General features: G+C 35.3%; 1 protein-coding gene across 7 annotated transcripts in view; it reads right to left on the bottom strand.

Annotated features, from left to right (window-relative positions):
• Positions 1–14,884, bottom strand: part of LOC141378579 (uncharacterized) — a 173,503-nt gene that overhangs the window by 137,260 nt on the left and 21,359 nt on the right. For 2 of the 7 annotated variants that reach the window (XR_012393426.1, XM_073928611.1), the window contains exons 2-4: positions 10,449–10,561; positions 6,326–6,391; positions 4,839–4,936 (exon numbers count right to left, since the gene is read on the bottom strand). The exons of 2 other annotated variants lie outside the window; for them this stretch is intronic. The gene's annotated coding sequence lies outside the window, so the exon portion shown is untranslated. Of the gene's footprint in view, positions 1–3,512; positions 4,937–6,325; positions 6,392–10,448; positions 10,562–14,884 lie in introns of those variants that run through there. 3 more of the 7 variants (XR_012393427.1, XM_073928610.1, XR_012393424.1) reach the window with 2 other exon arrangements.

The following is a 14,884-nucleotide window of genomic DNA, read 5'->3' as shown; positions in this document are numbered from 1 at the left end:
AATTTCCCCAAGTCGAGACTTAGAGGCTCCAGGGATCAATGCGGGCTGCCTGTCCAATTTATTAAACTTGAATGGAGATTAATTATGATCTGCTAATGAGCAGGCCACCGTGTTAGAATTACGTTAAAAGCGTGAAATATGAAGTGTTTTCTTAGCTGCGTGTCTGCACACCCGCTGGTGCTGTGTTCAGGCAGGTGAGAACGCGTGAACAGATGAGGGAGAATGGCGGTCTTATTGTTATCCATAACAGAGCATTCACAAGCCAGTCCTCACACTTTCCGAGTACCATACATTTTTTTCTCTTTCATTTTTAGAAAACAATTCTAGGTATCAAGGTTTCAACACAAAATTGAGCTCCAAAGTTTTAACTTAAAATCAATTTGAGTTAAACCAATTATTTAGAGTCTTCAGCATCAAATTAGGATATTAAATAAATCATTTCAAAAGGATCACTTGACACTGAAGAGTAACGATTCTAAAAATTCAGCTTTGACAATAAATTACTTTTTAAAATCTAGTAAAATAGTTTTTTATAGCATTTTTCACAATATTTTTATATTTTTTTTTAACAAACAAATAGATATTTAAGTAAAATTAATCACAATTTTATTTTCCCTATTTTTCAAAAGCTTGTAGGTTTTTTTCTATTCCAAAACTTAAGACTAAGCCAAAAATGATTAAATTTGAAAGTATAAAATTAATTGATAAGAATTATGCAAATATATAAACATTTACAAACAATGATTTTTCTAAGTCGCACCAGATAGACTTCAGCCAAAAGCCCACTAGCACAAACACTCGCATTCGCATTTGTGCGAAAAAAACATAAGCCTTCCACACCAGCAGGTGGCAGTAGCCTGTATTTGCCAATCAAACAGGAAAACTACATTCCTAATGGGCTAAAGATTTAGCTGAATAGTCAATCAGAGTTCTCTTTCTCAATGCTCTGCCATCAGTTTGCCAAGCAGAATTTGCCAAAGAAAAAAAAAAAAAAAAAGGTAGACTGAAACCAACAGTGTGGGAAAAAATTAAGTGTGATGTAACACTTTTTTTATTATATATTCAAATAAGCCAGATCATGGTGTTATACAGACCCTGTGCCCACTCTAAACAACTCTCTGCCTTAATCCTACTTCTAACATTTTAAATGTAAGATAGCTAAACAAATTGTAATTAAATTAAAGTAGATTTTTGTAATTAGAGTAAATAAAAATCCCATTTTCTGGTAGGCTGTAATTCTATTTTAATGATCTAGGTGTAAAATATAAAGTGCATGGTGCAAAAGCATTAAGGGCGTGTCTGAATTTACTTTTGCTATTTTAAGAACAGAAAAAATTGTGTGCGCCGCGGTGCATGGTCTAACAGGGTTGTGCTTATTCTCTTAAGAGGTTATGGGTGTGTTTTGAGCATAACATGCATTATACCAATCAGAGTCTCATCTCCCATTCCCTTTAAGAGTCAGTTGCACTGCGCCATGGCGCATTTGCTATTTACATGGCGGACTTTGTAAGAGGAAAAACTGAATGCTTCACTGGTGAGAAAGGAGTGAATCAGACCATCTGCAGCACGAGGATAAAGAATAAGCCTCGTCTTTTACTTTTTTCACCTCTTTATTTTGTTATTGCAGTTTACTTTACTCCTTTACTTTTGTGGATAAGGAAACGTCCATTAGCATACATATTTAATTTCATTTGTTAAATGAAAAGATTTGTTTTAAAACAATTTCTAAATTCAGCAAATTAATAATTGAACAATAATAATAAATGTGGTCAAAAAAGTTACAAACACACGCCCCATATAGTGACCCATACATCCCCAAATCCTGACAAGTGGACAAATCTAAACTTGCTTTTATTAAAACAAATATAAATATGCATATAATAAATAATACTGCTATTAATAATAACATTACAAAAATGCAACTCGTCATGAATTAACTGAAAAAAGCCCCATATATATATATATGTGTGTGTGTGTGTGTGTGTGTGTGTGTGTGTGTGTGTGTGTGTGTGTGTAGTAAATAATAATTTTAGCAACATTTCTATCCTTTAATTTTTTCATATGTAAAGATATTTGTGTGCTGCTTTAGATCCTTTGTGCATTAAGCAATGTGTACGCTTGAACCAGTATTGGCACAAAACTAGCTCTGGGCTGGACTTTAAACCAGATTTTAGTTGGTCAATGGCGGGGCTTCAGTTCCTCAAAATAGCAACGTGCCAACAATACGCCTTAACACACCTCCTTTCTAGACTTGAACATTCATAAGTTCATAAAGTGGCACAAATTGATTTGCTATTTAAAATCGTGGCACAAAACATGAAAATTAAGAGTTACGCTGGTCTAAAAATAGTAACAAATTGTGCCAAACACGTCTTGCGCCTTAAGATATGGCCCTAAATAGCAACTGTGGGCATTGCTGTGGAACTATCTTTGCTCCATAATCTAGCAATAAGAGAGTAAAAAATGCTAGGTCGTTTCAACTCAAATTTAGGTAAAATATGGACCACCCTAACCACTGGGTTAAAATGTAATGTAATGTTTGTCCATATTTTACACACATTTGGCTTAAAGCAATCCAGCAATCTTTTAAAGTCTAGCTTTTGGCTCATACTGGAGCCTGATTCTTCAAGAGACACATGCCACCATCAATACCCTTCTTTTCTGATAGTCTTTGCCAGCTCACATTCTGCCATAAACCCCACTGACCTTTTAATGTGCCGAGTTCTTGCATTCTTGTGGAAGTTATGTTCTCCCTGAGAGAGAAAGTATAATTTCATCGATCACGTATGAAGGTTGGTGCGTGTGAGCAAAGCTGAACAGTTTGCTCTTTAAGAGTGTGCTGCTCTGATGCATTAACATAAAGCTAAAGGAGAAAGAAATTGCAGGTCTCTGGCAGGCTGCTGTCTAAATTGGGTAAAATTACAGCATAGGTTCCTATCTGTGCATCTGCTGTCCTGGTAATTACAGAGTGCCGCTTTCATTGCGAGAGAAAAATAAAAAAGTCTGCTCTGATGAGGCTGCCGTGATTGCTGCCATTTACTGCATTTGTTCAGATCACTTCAGCGCGTGACGAGGTATTTGTTTTTCCCCACCTCTCCCTTTCAGTTCGCAGATTAGGAAAGGGTTGACTGAAGACAGTTAGTGTGCTATTTAAAGCACATTTCTCGATTCAGGCCTCTGCGAAGGTGGAGAGTTTGACCTCAGAAACTCTGGAAAAAGACACTGTAAAACGGCTCTGATGTGAAATGAACTTGCAACAAAAGCAGCTTCGGGTGAGAACGAGGACAAGACAGAAACATCAGCCAGACAGACAATAGAAATGAGATTACAATCCGATGTGGGTTTGACAGTTGTGAATAGGACAGCATTCCTTTTCATGTTTTGTGTCAGTGTGGACGTTTTTGAGGGAAAGGATTGAAGACGCCAACAGATGTAAGCAGTTTCCTTTTGCAGAGCTGGAGTTGCTTTTGCTCTTGTCATATTTGTCAAAAAAGGGATTTTTTTTTTTCTTTGATAACTCACCACATTTTGTTGAAACACAAAAGCGCCAGTGGGAGACAAAACCTTGTTCATACTGTATGATTTATTTGCTAAATGACTTTCATCAGATTTATTCTGGCAATTAAACACGTTTAAACTTTCTGATGATATCAGAGTTACTTCAAAAAAAGTTTAACATCCAAATCATTTGATTTTTAAAGATGCGTTGAAAAAACTTGATGTTCCTTGTGCCGAGATTGCTGTCTGATTACAGTCAGCAACAGTAATGATAAAATAATCTGCCGACGGCTAGTTAGTAAAATCCTTGTTGATGCGACACAAAAATGATTTCTCCATTAGAGTTTTGTAAAGCTAAAGAGCTAGGAGCTACATTTCCTTCATCTTACTGACAGAATCCTTTCAAACAAGACAAAGTGTTGCTGTTTGCTCTAGTCATATCGACTTGCCTGAGGGTCTGCACTCTGGTCCAAAATTCCTTTTTTCTCACAAATAGAGTGTCTTTTTAAAGAGGCTTTTCATGCGGTAACCTCACAAGAAAGCTTGGAGACTCTTGGACTGTGGAGAATGTCTGTCAAAGCGTGTACTGAATGAAAGCTGTATTGTATTGCTGTTGAATAGGACATTTCTCTGTGGTCCTCTACTTGTTCGAGCGCATCATGTCCACTCTGATTCAAAATGCCATGAGTTTCCTTCATTTCGCTTTCTATTCAGTGACATTAAAGGAGCTAATTGTGAAGATAAGTTGTGATGAAGAATTCACACATTTAAATCTCTTGAGTCAACAATAGATTTAACTACACAGATTTAGATGTTACAGATGTAGGTACTGTTGGCCTGTCATAACAATATGTTATTTATTTAATCATAGCTCTGAAATAGATTTTCTGACAGTTTGAAATGCTCCGTTTTGTGAAGCATAAATAAAACACTCAAGTTTCTGTTTATCTTTTCTGTATGATTACCTTTTGTCTTACAGTTATATAATTGTATATAAAACATTACATAGTAACAGTTAAGGTCAGAAATATTAGCCTCCCTTATATTTTTTCCCCTTTTTTAAATATTTCCCGAGTGATGTTTAACAGAGCAAGAGCATTTTCACAGTAAGTCTGATTATATTTTTTCTTCTGGATAAAGTCTTATTTTTTTTTACTTCGGCTAGAAAAAAAGCAGTTTTTAATCTTTTAAAAAACAATATAAGGTCAAAATGATTAGCCCCTTTAAGCAATTTTTTTGTTCATGTACAGAACAAACCATCATAACACAATAACTTGCCATATTACCTATGTTATTCACATTCACATGATGAACTCTTCTGATCAGTCTCATAAGCTCACCTTTTCAAGCCATACTGATACAGAAGCTTTCATTTTCGTTCTCTTCTTCAGAAGCTTTTTCTGTGGTCTCTCTTTGTCTGGCATCTTTGCTTTACTCCCTTTAGCAGAACAAAAATAGAGTTAGAGTGTTTCCAAAGTCTTTGTAAATCTACTTTGTGTAGTACACATTACCCACATAATTTTAAAACTCGAGCATAACGTTTCAAAAAATTCGGCAGCAAGAAGCAAACATGCCGCAACAACAGTGAAAGTTACCGCGGTTATTTGCTATGTCAATGAAAACACTAAACTTTAGGCTTTATGGAGAGTGAGTTTTACGTAAGACATCATGTTGCCATGGCAATGACGTAGCGAAAAAATTTTATTTTCCATAATTTTGTTTTGTCTTATATCCATAATGCGTTTCAGTTTAGTTTACTGTTTGATTGCTTAATTTGCTGGATTTGATGACATTTTAAATGATTAACGTTAGATCAATTTAAATAACTGCCTATTTGTATTAAATGTAATATTAATTTTAATAGAAATGTACAAAAATAATTTTAGTATTTATAAAATGAAATGAAAATGAAATGAAAAAATGAAAAGTCTTGTAGATGCTATTAATGCTTCTGTAAGGGACCAACATTCTAAAATGCATGTAATAGCATTTTGTATAAAGTAAAAAAAATATATATATACATACTATAGACATTCATATTTTATATGAATATTTTATTTATGTAAACCTTACATGTGTGCAAGAATTACTTCAGAAATGCTTCAGAGGAAAAGTAAACAATATAAGAAGTATTAAGCCTCATCCTTTAAGCAAGCACAAAGCAGAAATGAGTTAAACACCATCTGCAAGGTCAGACGTGTGTGCGTGTGTGTGTGGTTCTTCATCTCCTGTCCTCTCTCTCTCCCTCTACTCTTCTGCACAATGAAGAGCTGTTTGCCAGAGACATTTCATCATGTCATCAACTTTACTTGCCGTCTGAGGTTTTGATGATGGATGTCGGCAAGTTGGAAAATGTGATGAGCAGATTATTAATTGACTATTGATTGAGGACAAAGTTTTCCCTCTTGAATGTGAAATCAACAGCTCTGAGAATTGCAACCCTTTGCTGACATAAATCATTTTTTAAACAGGACACGGCCATGATTCACTCTTAACTGCACTCGCATCCAAACCTACAGCTCCTGAAGAGCTGGATAATTTTGTCTGCCCAGTGTGGCTGGCATAGCTGACTCAGAGACTGGTTGTTGTTGTTGTTGTTTTTTAAAGTCTGGGAAGATACATGTAAGTCTCTAATTTTTATTTATTTTTGATAATCTGTTTCACTTCATTGGATATACATTCGTGGCCATGTTATTATGCAAACCTTGCTAGAGTAGTAGAGTTGGAACAACCCCTCCCACCCCAAAAAAAAAAAAATATATATATATATATATATATAGTTAAAAAACATCTCTGATCATTTACTCATTCTCCACTTGTTACTAACCTGTTTAAATTTCTTTTATTTTCAGACTTTGTGTCAGGTGGGCTTTTCCACACTCCATAGTAATGCCTGACAGACAGGTAATAGGAGACACACGTTTGTGACAGACAGGAAGTGGGAGAAGAAATACATAAATAGACGTGCACACGCGCAGAAACACCACTGTACGCCTCAGCACCTACTTGGATGACAGAGAGTGGCGTCAGCAGCGGCCCTTGTGTCAAACTCTGTAAGCTGCAGTCTGACACTCTCTCTCACACACACACACACACACATATAGACACACAGCTCACTTGCCGCCAAGGTACCAGGGCCAGAGCTTCACCATGTTTGATTTTGTTTGTGTGTTTTCATCTCTCATACCAACAAAGCTTGAAATAAATGTGTATTCGGAATGGTAGCTGTGTCCCAATGCTGTCAGGAACCTGTCATGTCCTCCTGCTGACTCTGACACACACACACAGGGGCTCACACATGCAAACGCACTCACTTACGGTCACACCTCGTGGATTTTTGAAGCTCAGACGTGGGAATGAGAGAGGGCAAGGTTTCAGACTAAAACTCTTTAAAAATGCATTTAATTAATCACAATATCTTTTGTATTGCGCTCGGAAAGAAAACCAGAGGACATAAACTCTCTCTGCTCCATCGGGCACTGGTGCAGCTTTTAATGGTGTACTAGACACAAAAGAGAAGTAATGTTGGTAAAAAAAAATGAAGAAATGGCCATTAACTAATATAGTTTGCCTGAAATTAAAATTCAACCACTTTGTTTTTGTTGTTGTTTTGTATGCATGAAATGAAGTGTATCGAGTTTTAATTAATTTCTAATAATAAGGTCACAACTTGATTTGTCAGTGAGTGAAACAACAGACTTCTTGGTGACTCAGAATAAAAAAGGGACTAAGCCAAAAAGAAAATGAATAAATTAATGAACAACAGACTTCTCTGTGGTGACATTAGTCATATTTATCTAAATATTTTCCTACAGTCTTCAGCAAGCCTACTTCCTGGTTTGCTTACATCCAATCAACAGTCATTGGATTCAACTACTGTAAGGCCCAATCCCAATTCTTCACCTTAGCCCTTCCCCTTATGCCAATTCTCTTTAGCTTAAGGGCATAAGGCTAAGGGGATTGGCTAAATAGCCGTTGAAATTTTTCAGAACCAAACTCAAAACCAAGGAGTAAGAAAATTTCCCAGAATACAACATCTACAATGGCAAAATAGCTGCGTGTGATGCACAAGTGTTTTTGTCATTATTATGAATTTTTTACAACAAACAAGCACATGTTTTAATGCATTCATTATGGTGTTCATGTTTTACCGTCATGCTTAAAAAAAAATCATAAAAAGATCAATATGGCTATCTGTAATACATAATAACATCTCCTTTTGCCCTCAAAACTTTAAGCATAGAAAAGATGTCCACACTGATCACAGAAATAGACCTGGTCAACAACAACACACAGGCTGTGTTTAAACAATTCTGAATTGGTACCAAATGTGCAAAGAAATATTTCAGGCTATTACACCCCAATCAACAAGGCCCATTGATAATTGGTAGAATTCATCAATGCTTTCACATTGTTTATACCAAAATGGGACCCCTACTAGGCTCGTTAGACTATAGGTCAACTTTTCCCAGACTTGTTTTGTCTAATTAAGAAAAGCTGTTTGAAATAAAGTCTCAGATTCTGATTATTAGCTGATAAGATCGGACCAGTCTGCTTTGCTTTTGCTGCCGTAGATCATCTGCTTTGTGATTTACAGTTGTGTTGTGGTTTCAGAGATGTTTTTTCTGCAGACCTTGGCTGTAACAGGTTATTTGAGTGATCGTTGGCTTTCTATCAGCTTGTACTTTGGTCTCTGACCTCTGTCATCAACAAGACATTTTCAAATAAAGAAACTGACATTCACTGTATATCTCTTTGTACCATTCTCTATAAACCCTATATGCTTGTGTGTGTAAAAGCCAGAAGATCATGAGATTTTGAAATACTCAGATCAAAATCTCTCACTTAAAAATCTATGCATGTTCAAAGTCACTTGAATAGTTACCGAAAAATAAAAATCATTTCATAATTTATTTACCCCAAGCTATTCTTGTTGTATGACTTTCTTCTTTCAGACAAATGTTAGAGTATTTTTTAATTTGATCGCTGTATAAGATTGTTGGGTGGTTCCTGAAACTGCATTAATCTGTCATAAAATGGACCAATATGCCGCTAAGATGTTAGCGCATGTCTTATGAAGTGGATTGATGCGTTTTTGTAGCAAAAACATTTAAAATTCTAACTAAATTATAAAATTTAATCACCGACTTCTACAGGCAAGCGAATATGTATTCTCAACAACCTTTTGGCTGACCTCTGACTCTGGGTATGACACATGCCAATGAATAAGAGAATGATGTTCTCAAGTTCAAACAAATATGGCTGTGCAAAAAAACTCAATCTCTTCATCACTTCTAATGAAATTATCTGACATCTTAACTTCTCATTTTTCACTTTTAGTTGTTTAGTTAATCTCATCTTTTTAATCTCACTGGAGCTTCTGCTACAAATGAGTCTTCTGTAAAGTGTCATACGTCCAGTTAGACCAGGGGTTCCCAAATTTTTCAGCCCGCGACCTCCAAAACAACAATGCCAGTCACTTGCGACCCCCAATATTCTCGGAGGTGGTTATAAATATATATAAACCTTGCACACAACAACGCACACATACCAATAGGCACAATTCTATTCATCATTTAATTTTGTAGAACACCACTCATAGACCATCTTCCACGTTCAGTTGTGGCCTGTATTTATTTATAATTTCTGTATTTATTTATAATGTCATCTTTAATATAACATAATCTCCCCAGGGGATGCAAAAAGACAAAAGACTGGTGGCTTTTTTTTTTGCACATGGTTTTTAATGTTTATTATTAACATGTTAACAATGTTACTAACTACTATTTTGTTCTTCATTGTCCCGCGACACCCCGGGGGTCCCGACCCCTACTTTGAGAACCCTAGGAAGTAGAAGTTGTTACCTAGTTTTAAATATGTGTTTTGCTAAACAAATAAATAAACTGAGTAATATATATATATATATATATATATATATATATATATATATATATATATATATATATATATATATAAACAATTGCTTGTTGAGCACAAAAGAAGACATTTTAAAGAAAGCTGAAAACCTTTAACCACTGACTTTCATAAGAAAGGAAAAATAAATACACAGAAATAAACAATGACGGAATTTCCTTTTTATTTTTGAGTGAACTATTCTTTTAATGAGGTGGATGTCTACACCAGTGGTTCCCAAAGTGGGGGTCCCTTGGTGATTTCCAAGTATTATTATTATTATTTTTAAAATGATTAGAATTACTACATTTTATCTGTAACCAACAAAAGATAAATGCAAATAAAAAGCAACGCAGGGGAAAACATGCAAACTCAACACAGAAATGCCAACTGACCCAGCAAAGGCTAGAACCAGCTACCTTCTTGCTGTGAGGCGACAGCACTAACTACTGCGCTACCGCATCGCCTAAACTCAACCAATAGTGTTTTAATAGTGTTGACTCTCTCACCCCCTTCCCTAAACTGAACAGCAGTGTTTTAAACTATGAAAGATGACAAATTTCTTTAAATATATACAGTCAGAATTATTAGCCTCCCTGAATTATTAGCCCCCCTGTTTATTTTTCCTCCAATTTCTGTTTAACGCAAAGAAGATTTTTCAACTAATTTCTTAAGCTACAGTAATAGTTTTACTAATTCATTTCTAATTACTGATTTATTTTTGCCATGGTAACAGTAAATATTATTTCTATTATATATTTTTCAAGACACTTCTATACAGCTTAAAGTGGCATTTAAAGCATACCAGACAACACTCCCGTATTGAAATTTCTCCCGGAACACCCCCAGATCATCGACTATTTCGATGGCAGCGGCTGTTACCCAGTGCATAGGAAAGAAAAGGCACTCCAAATTCACAACAAAAGCGAAACGAGAAAAAGAAAAGCCCCTTGATTTTTACCACATTTTCAGATTTGGCCATATTCCCATACTGCTATTTACTTGTTAAATATAAATTACTTCTGTTTTCGTCTTACCTGTTTTTTGGAACCGTTCTTCGCCAGACTCAAACTGTTGTTAAGGTCAACTCCACTTTGCGTCTCAAGTCTGCTGATGTACATTTCGAGCTCACGGACAACAGAAAATCTGTCTATACAAAGGTAAAGTGAGCCTAAGTTGTTGTTTTCCCATAGGACTGTTGCAGCAGATGTATTTTATGACACCAGTTTAAATCTTCTGACACCTTTATGGCACTCATGTACATTAAAAAATAAATAAAGGTCACGACTGAAAATGGAGGATGATCTCTATATGCTAGTTGGTATTAAACCTCACTGTTGTAAAACAGGGAACATTTCAAGTATGGGAACCCCTGTTCTACACCTGTGTGGTATAATACTGTAACATTACCAACATCCCTCTTAATATTTTTAATGTCTTTATATTAAAAATGCCAGACATTCAAGTTTAAAACAGCATAAGGGTATGTAAATAAGGGCTAGAACCATCCATCTAACAGTAAATAAACAATTGAGAACAGCAGAATTGGTACAACTTTGTGTACCATGAATGATAATAATTTAGCATTCCACTGATTGAAATGGCACTGATTGATCTTGAGTAATGTTAGCAGAATATTCATATTCTAGAAAACTGTTTTCATAACAGCACAAGTTCTATTCCTCATCTACAAGTAAAACAATGAGCGCATCAGAGAGTGTTGGTCTATCAATATTTAATTAAGCAAATTTCAATCTTTACTTTGCCAGTTCATAACTCTGCTTAAATATTAAGATGAATACGATCTCATTTAGAAAGCCCGGCTGTATATTTTAGTACCACAGCACACTGGATCGCTGCTTGTTTTTCTTTCAGCGGAGCCCAAAACTCATTTCCTCCCCCTCAGCGTGAACGTCACTGACTCTTTCCTCCAGACTGGTGTCATGACACTGTATTGATCATGTTCCACCCACTCTGCTTTCCTATTCCCACTTTTCATTAATATTTTTGCAGAAACAATCTGTTTCTTTTCTTCTCACTTCTCTGCCTCTCGCTCTCTTCACCTGTTCCATTGATATTTCTCACTGATACGCTTTTCTTTCTCTTCATTCTCTCTCCTTCTTGGAGCCTGAGGGCACTGGCAGCAATTAGCTGGAGTTGTGTTGTTCTGGGTGAAAGCTGCCCTCACACACAAACACATTCTCTCAAGACAGAAGAAAATGTGGGGGGAAAAAAAGCCAAAGTGGAAAAACACAACAGCACTCACAGATGGAAATACATACGTGATGTATAGTTGATGAGGTTTGGTGAGCGTATGCGTGTTTGATACTTCAGTCAACACTGATCTAGATGGTCCGACTCTGTGAAGTGTAAAGAAAAAAAAAGGATGTAGTGTGAAAAATGAGATTTCCCATTGGTGCTGTACTTGCAGGAAATCAGTGTTGAATTCCAGTATCACGTTAAAAAGTGCAGTGTCAACCGCGGTCAGCAGGATGAATGGTAGTATGCTGGATTATGTGTTGGTAGTGTGTAAAAAAAAGGAAGATTTCAATCATGAAGTTAAAGCCTCAATGCTGTTGTATGAAAAAAATACAAAGGATATGGTTGGTTTTGAAAAGTCTCTTTTTCCTCACAAGGTTGAATTTGCTTAATGAAAATAGAGTAAAAAATGCAGTAACAATTGAAAAAAAATTACCAGAATCGATCAAGGCCATAAAAGAATTAAGGAAGTTCAAAAAAGCGATCAAAATATGATTCTTAAATGAAGATAGTTAGTTTGCATGGTGGATGTCAATGTATTGTGAATAATTTTGGTTCCATTTTAAAATGTGGAGGTACTGTTTTGTTTTTTGCATTAACTGTATTTTGCAGCCATACTTTCATGTTTTTATCCTCGATGATTTTATTTCAAAATGTATGGGTTACTTCTATTTTTGTACAGTTTGTCTAAAATTCTTCAAATAAAAATTCAATTCAATTCCAGATTAAAAAGATTTTTTACTTTGTATATTCTGAATTGATTTAACTTTGAAAACCTTTTTAGCTGCTTACAAGTTATGTTTTTTTGATGCTTAGTACTGATTTAAAAATATTTATCAATGTTGAAAATGGTTGTGCCATAATAATAATAATATAATATAATACAATACAATAATAATATGTATGTGAAAATCGTAGTATATGTCTTCAGTGAACGTAAAATTCAAAAGAACATTAATTATTTGGAATTTAAATTATATTGGGCGGTGCGGTGGCGCAGTGGGCAGCATTAAACTCAGTTGGTGTTTCTGTGTGGAGTTTGCATGTTCTCCCTGTGTTGGGTTTCCTTCACAATTCCAAAGATGTGCTATAGGTGAACTGAATAAACTTAACTAGCTGTAGTGTGTGTGTGTGAATGAGAGTGAATGGGTGTTTCCCAATGATGGGTTGCAGATAGAAGGGCATCCACGGTGTAAAGCATATGCTAAATAAGTTGCCGGTTCATTCTGCTGTGGTGACCCCAAATTAATAAAGGGACTAAGCCGGAAAAAAAATGAATTATTGAAATTACATTGTAACTGTAACTGGAATAAAATAATTTAAATCTGTCTTTGCTCAAAAAATATTGTCATAAAAACAACAACAAGTTAGATTTGTTTAGATTTGTCCAACTGTTGGATTTTGGAGATGTATTCCATATCACCATATGGGACATAAGAATTGAACGTGTGTTTTTGACCAAACTTCGATATTATTATTAATTTTTTTCGTTTGCTGGAAATTAGAACTGAATTTAGAAATAGTTTTGAAACAAGTCTTTACGCTTAACAAACAAAATGTAATATTTATGCTACTGGATGTCTTCAGTGGACTGTGTACTGTTAAACACCGATTCCTTATCCATGAAAGTAAAGTAGTAAAGAGTAAAACTAAAAAAAGCAGAGTGGCCGAATGGAGGAGGCTTGTTCTTTATTCTCACACTGCAGATGGTCTGTTTTACTGTTTTTTTTTGCAAGTGAAGCATTCAGTTTTTTCACTTCCAAACTCTGCTATGTAAATAGCAAATGTGTCATTGCGTGGCACAACTGACTCTTAAGTGGAATGAGAGATGAGACTCTAAATGGTTTGATGCATGTCATGCTGAAAACACACTTATAACTCATTAAGAGAATAAGCACAAACCTGTAAGACCATGCACCATAGCGCATACCATATTTTTTCAATCTTAAAATAGCAAAAGTGGATTCTGACACACCCTTAATGCTTTTGCGCTCTGCGCCTAGATCTTTAAAATAGAGCCCAATGACTTTATGTACATTTGTAAAAGTATTTGACAACAAAAACAATGATAGACTTACTTTGTGCTGCATACTGATTTACACTGCCTATATACACACTGAATCCTTTTGAGGGAATTATTTTAAAGACATCATTGTCATCTAAACTTAAAGCTTTTTCAACATGCAAATGAAAAAACTAGCTCCTTGTTATGCAAGCTCAACCTTAGAGAAAACAACAAGTTTTGCTTTAATACATACAGTAGCACTACATGATACAAATTTTCTATTCCCAAGAAGCACTGGCTGATGTGAAAAAGAAAAGGCAGAGAACTATAAAAGCGTCTCTGAAAATCTTGATGTTAGTCCACTATAAGACTAATTGTCTATAAATAAAGTTGAACACTGTCCCTCGAAGTGGGCGTCCAGCAAACACGAGTGCAAAAGCACAGCACTGAACGCTCACTGAATGCCAAGTGAAGCTCAAATGAATTGGGTGATGCAACAGGACAACGAACAAAGCACTGGAGTAATTCAATAACAACGCCTTCAAACCCTTTCAGATGCTTCGGCATGACCTTGAGACAGCAATAGTTTCAGCACTGTCTCAGGCCAGGGGAAAAAAGAGACAGGAGGTTATGAAATGGAATTTAAAAACATCAATAGTAGGAGGATGATATAATTTTAAATGGCATGCCATAAGATGTGCCCGCATCATGAACCATGTGAGAAAGCTAGTGAATTTATTAAATGCCAAGCCGTGTAACCCTTAGAAACAAATAAAAACTTTGAATTTTATTTTGAAGCCAGAGAATAAAGGTTGTCAAAGAAAATACTCTCTCTTTTTGTTTCTTTCTTCTGTTTAGATGGAGAATAGAAACTAGAGATGGCGGTCTGAGATAGTGAACAAATATCTAAATTTAATCAAGTAAAACAATCAAAGAAAAAATATTAAAATAATCAAGTTATACATTTAAAAATGCTTTAAAAACAACAGGCTTAACTTTAACAAGAGCAGATATAGCTTTATCTTTTTCAAAATGCAAATATACTTTTAGTAAGATGATACATTCTGAAAAATAACTAGGGTATAACCAACATGTACTGAACAATAGATTTACAGTGTGTATAAATATTTGTATTGGTCATTTGTACATAAGTATAAAGCAACAAAATAAAGTAATAGAAGCTAAATAATGCACGGCTTTCAGTCAGTT

Source organism: Danio rerio, chromosome 17, assembly GCF_049306965.1.
Source record: "Danio rerio strain Tuebingen ecotype United States chromosome 17, GRCz12tu, whole genome shotgun sequence".
Classification (NCBI taxonomy): Eukaryota; Metazoa; Chordata; class Actinopteri; order Cypriniformes; family Danionidae; genus Danio; species Danio rerio.
The sequence above is the reverse complement of the archived record's forward strand: the minus strand, read 5'-3'. Positions and strand labels throughout refer to the sequence as shown.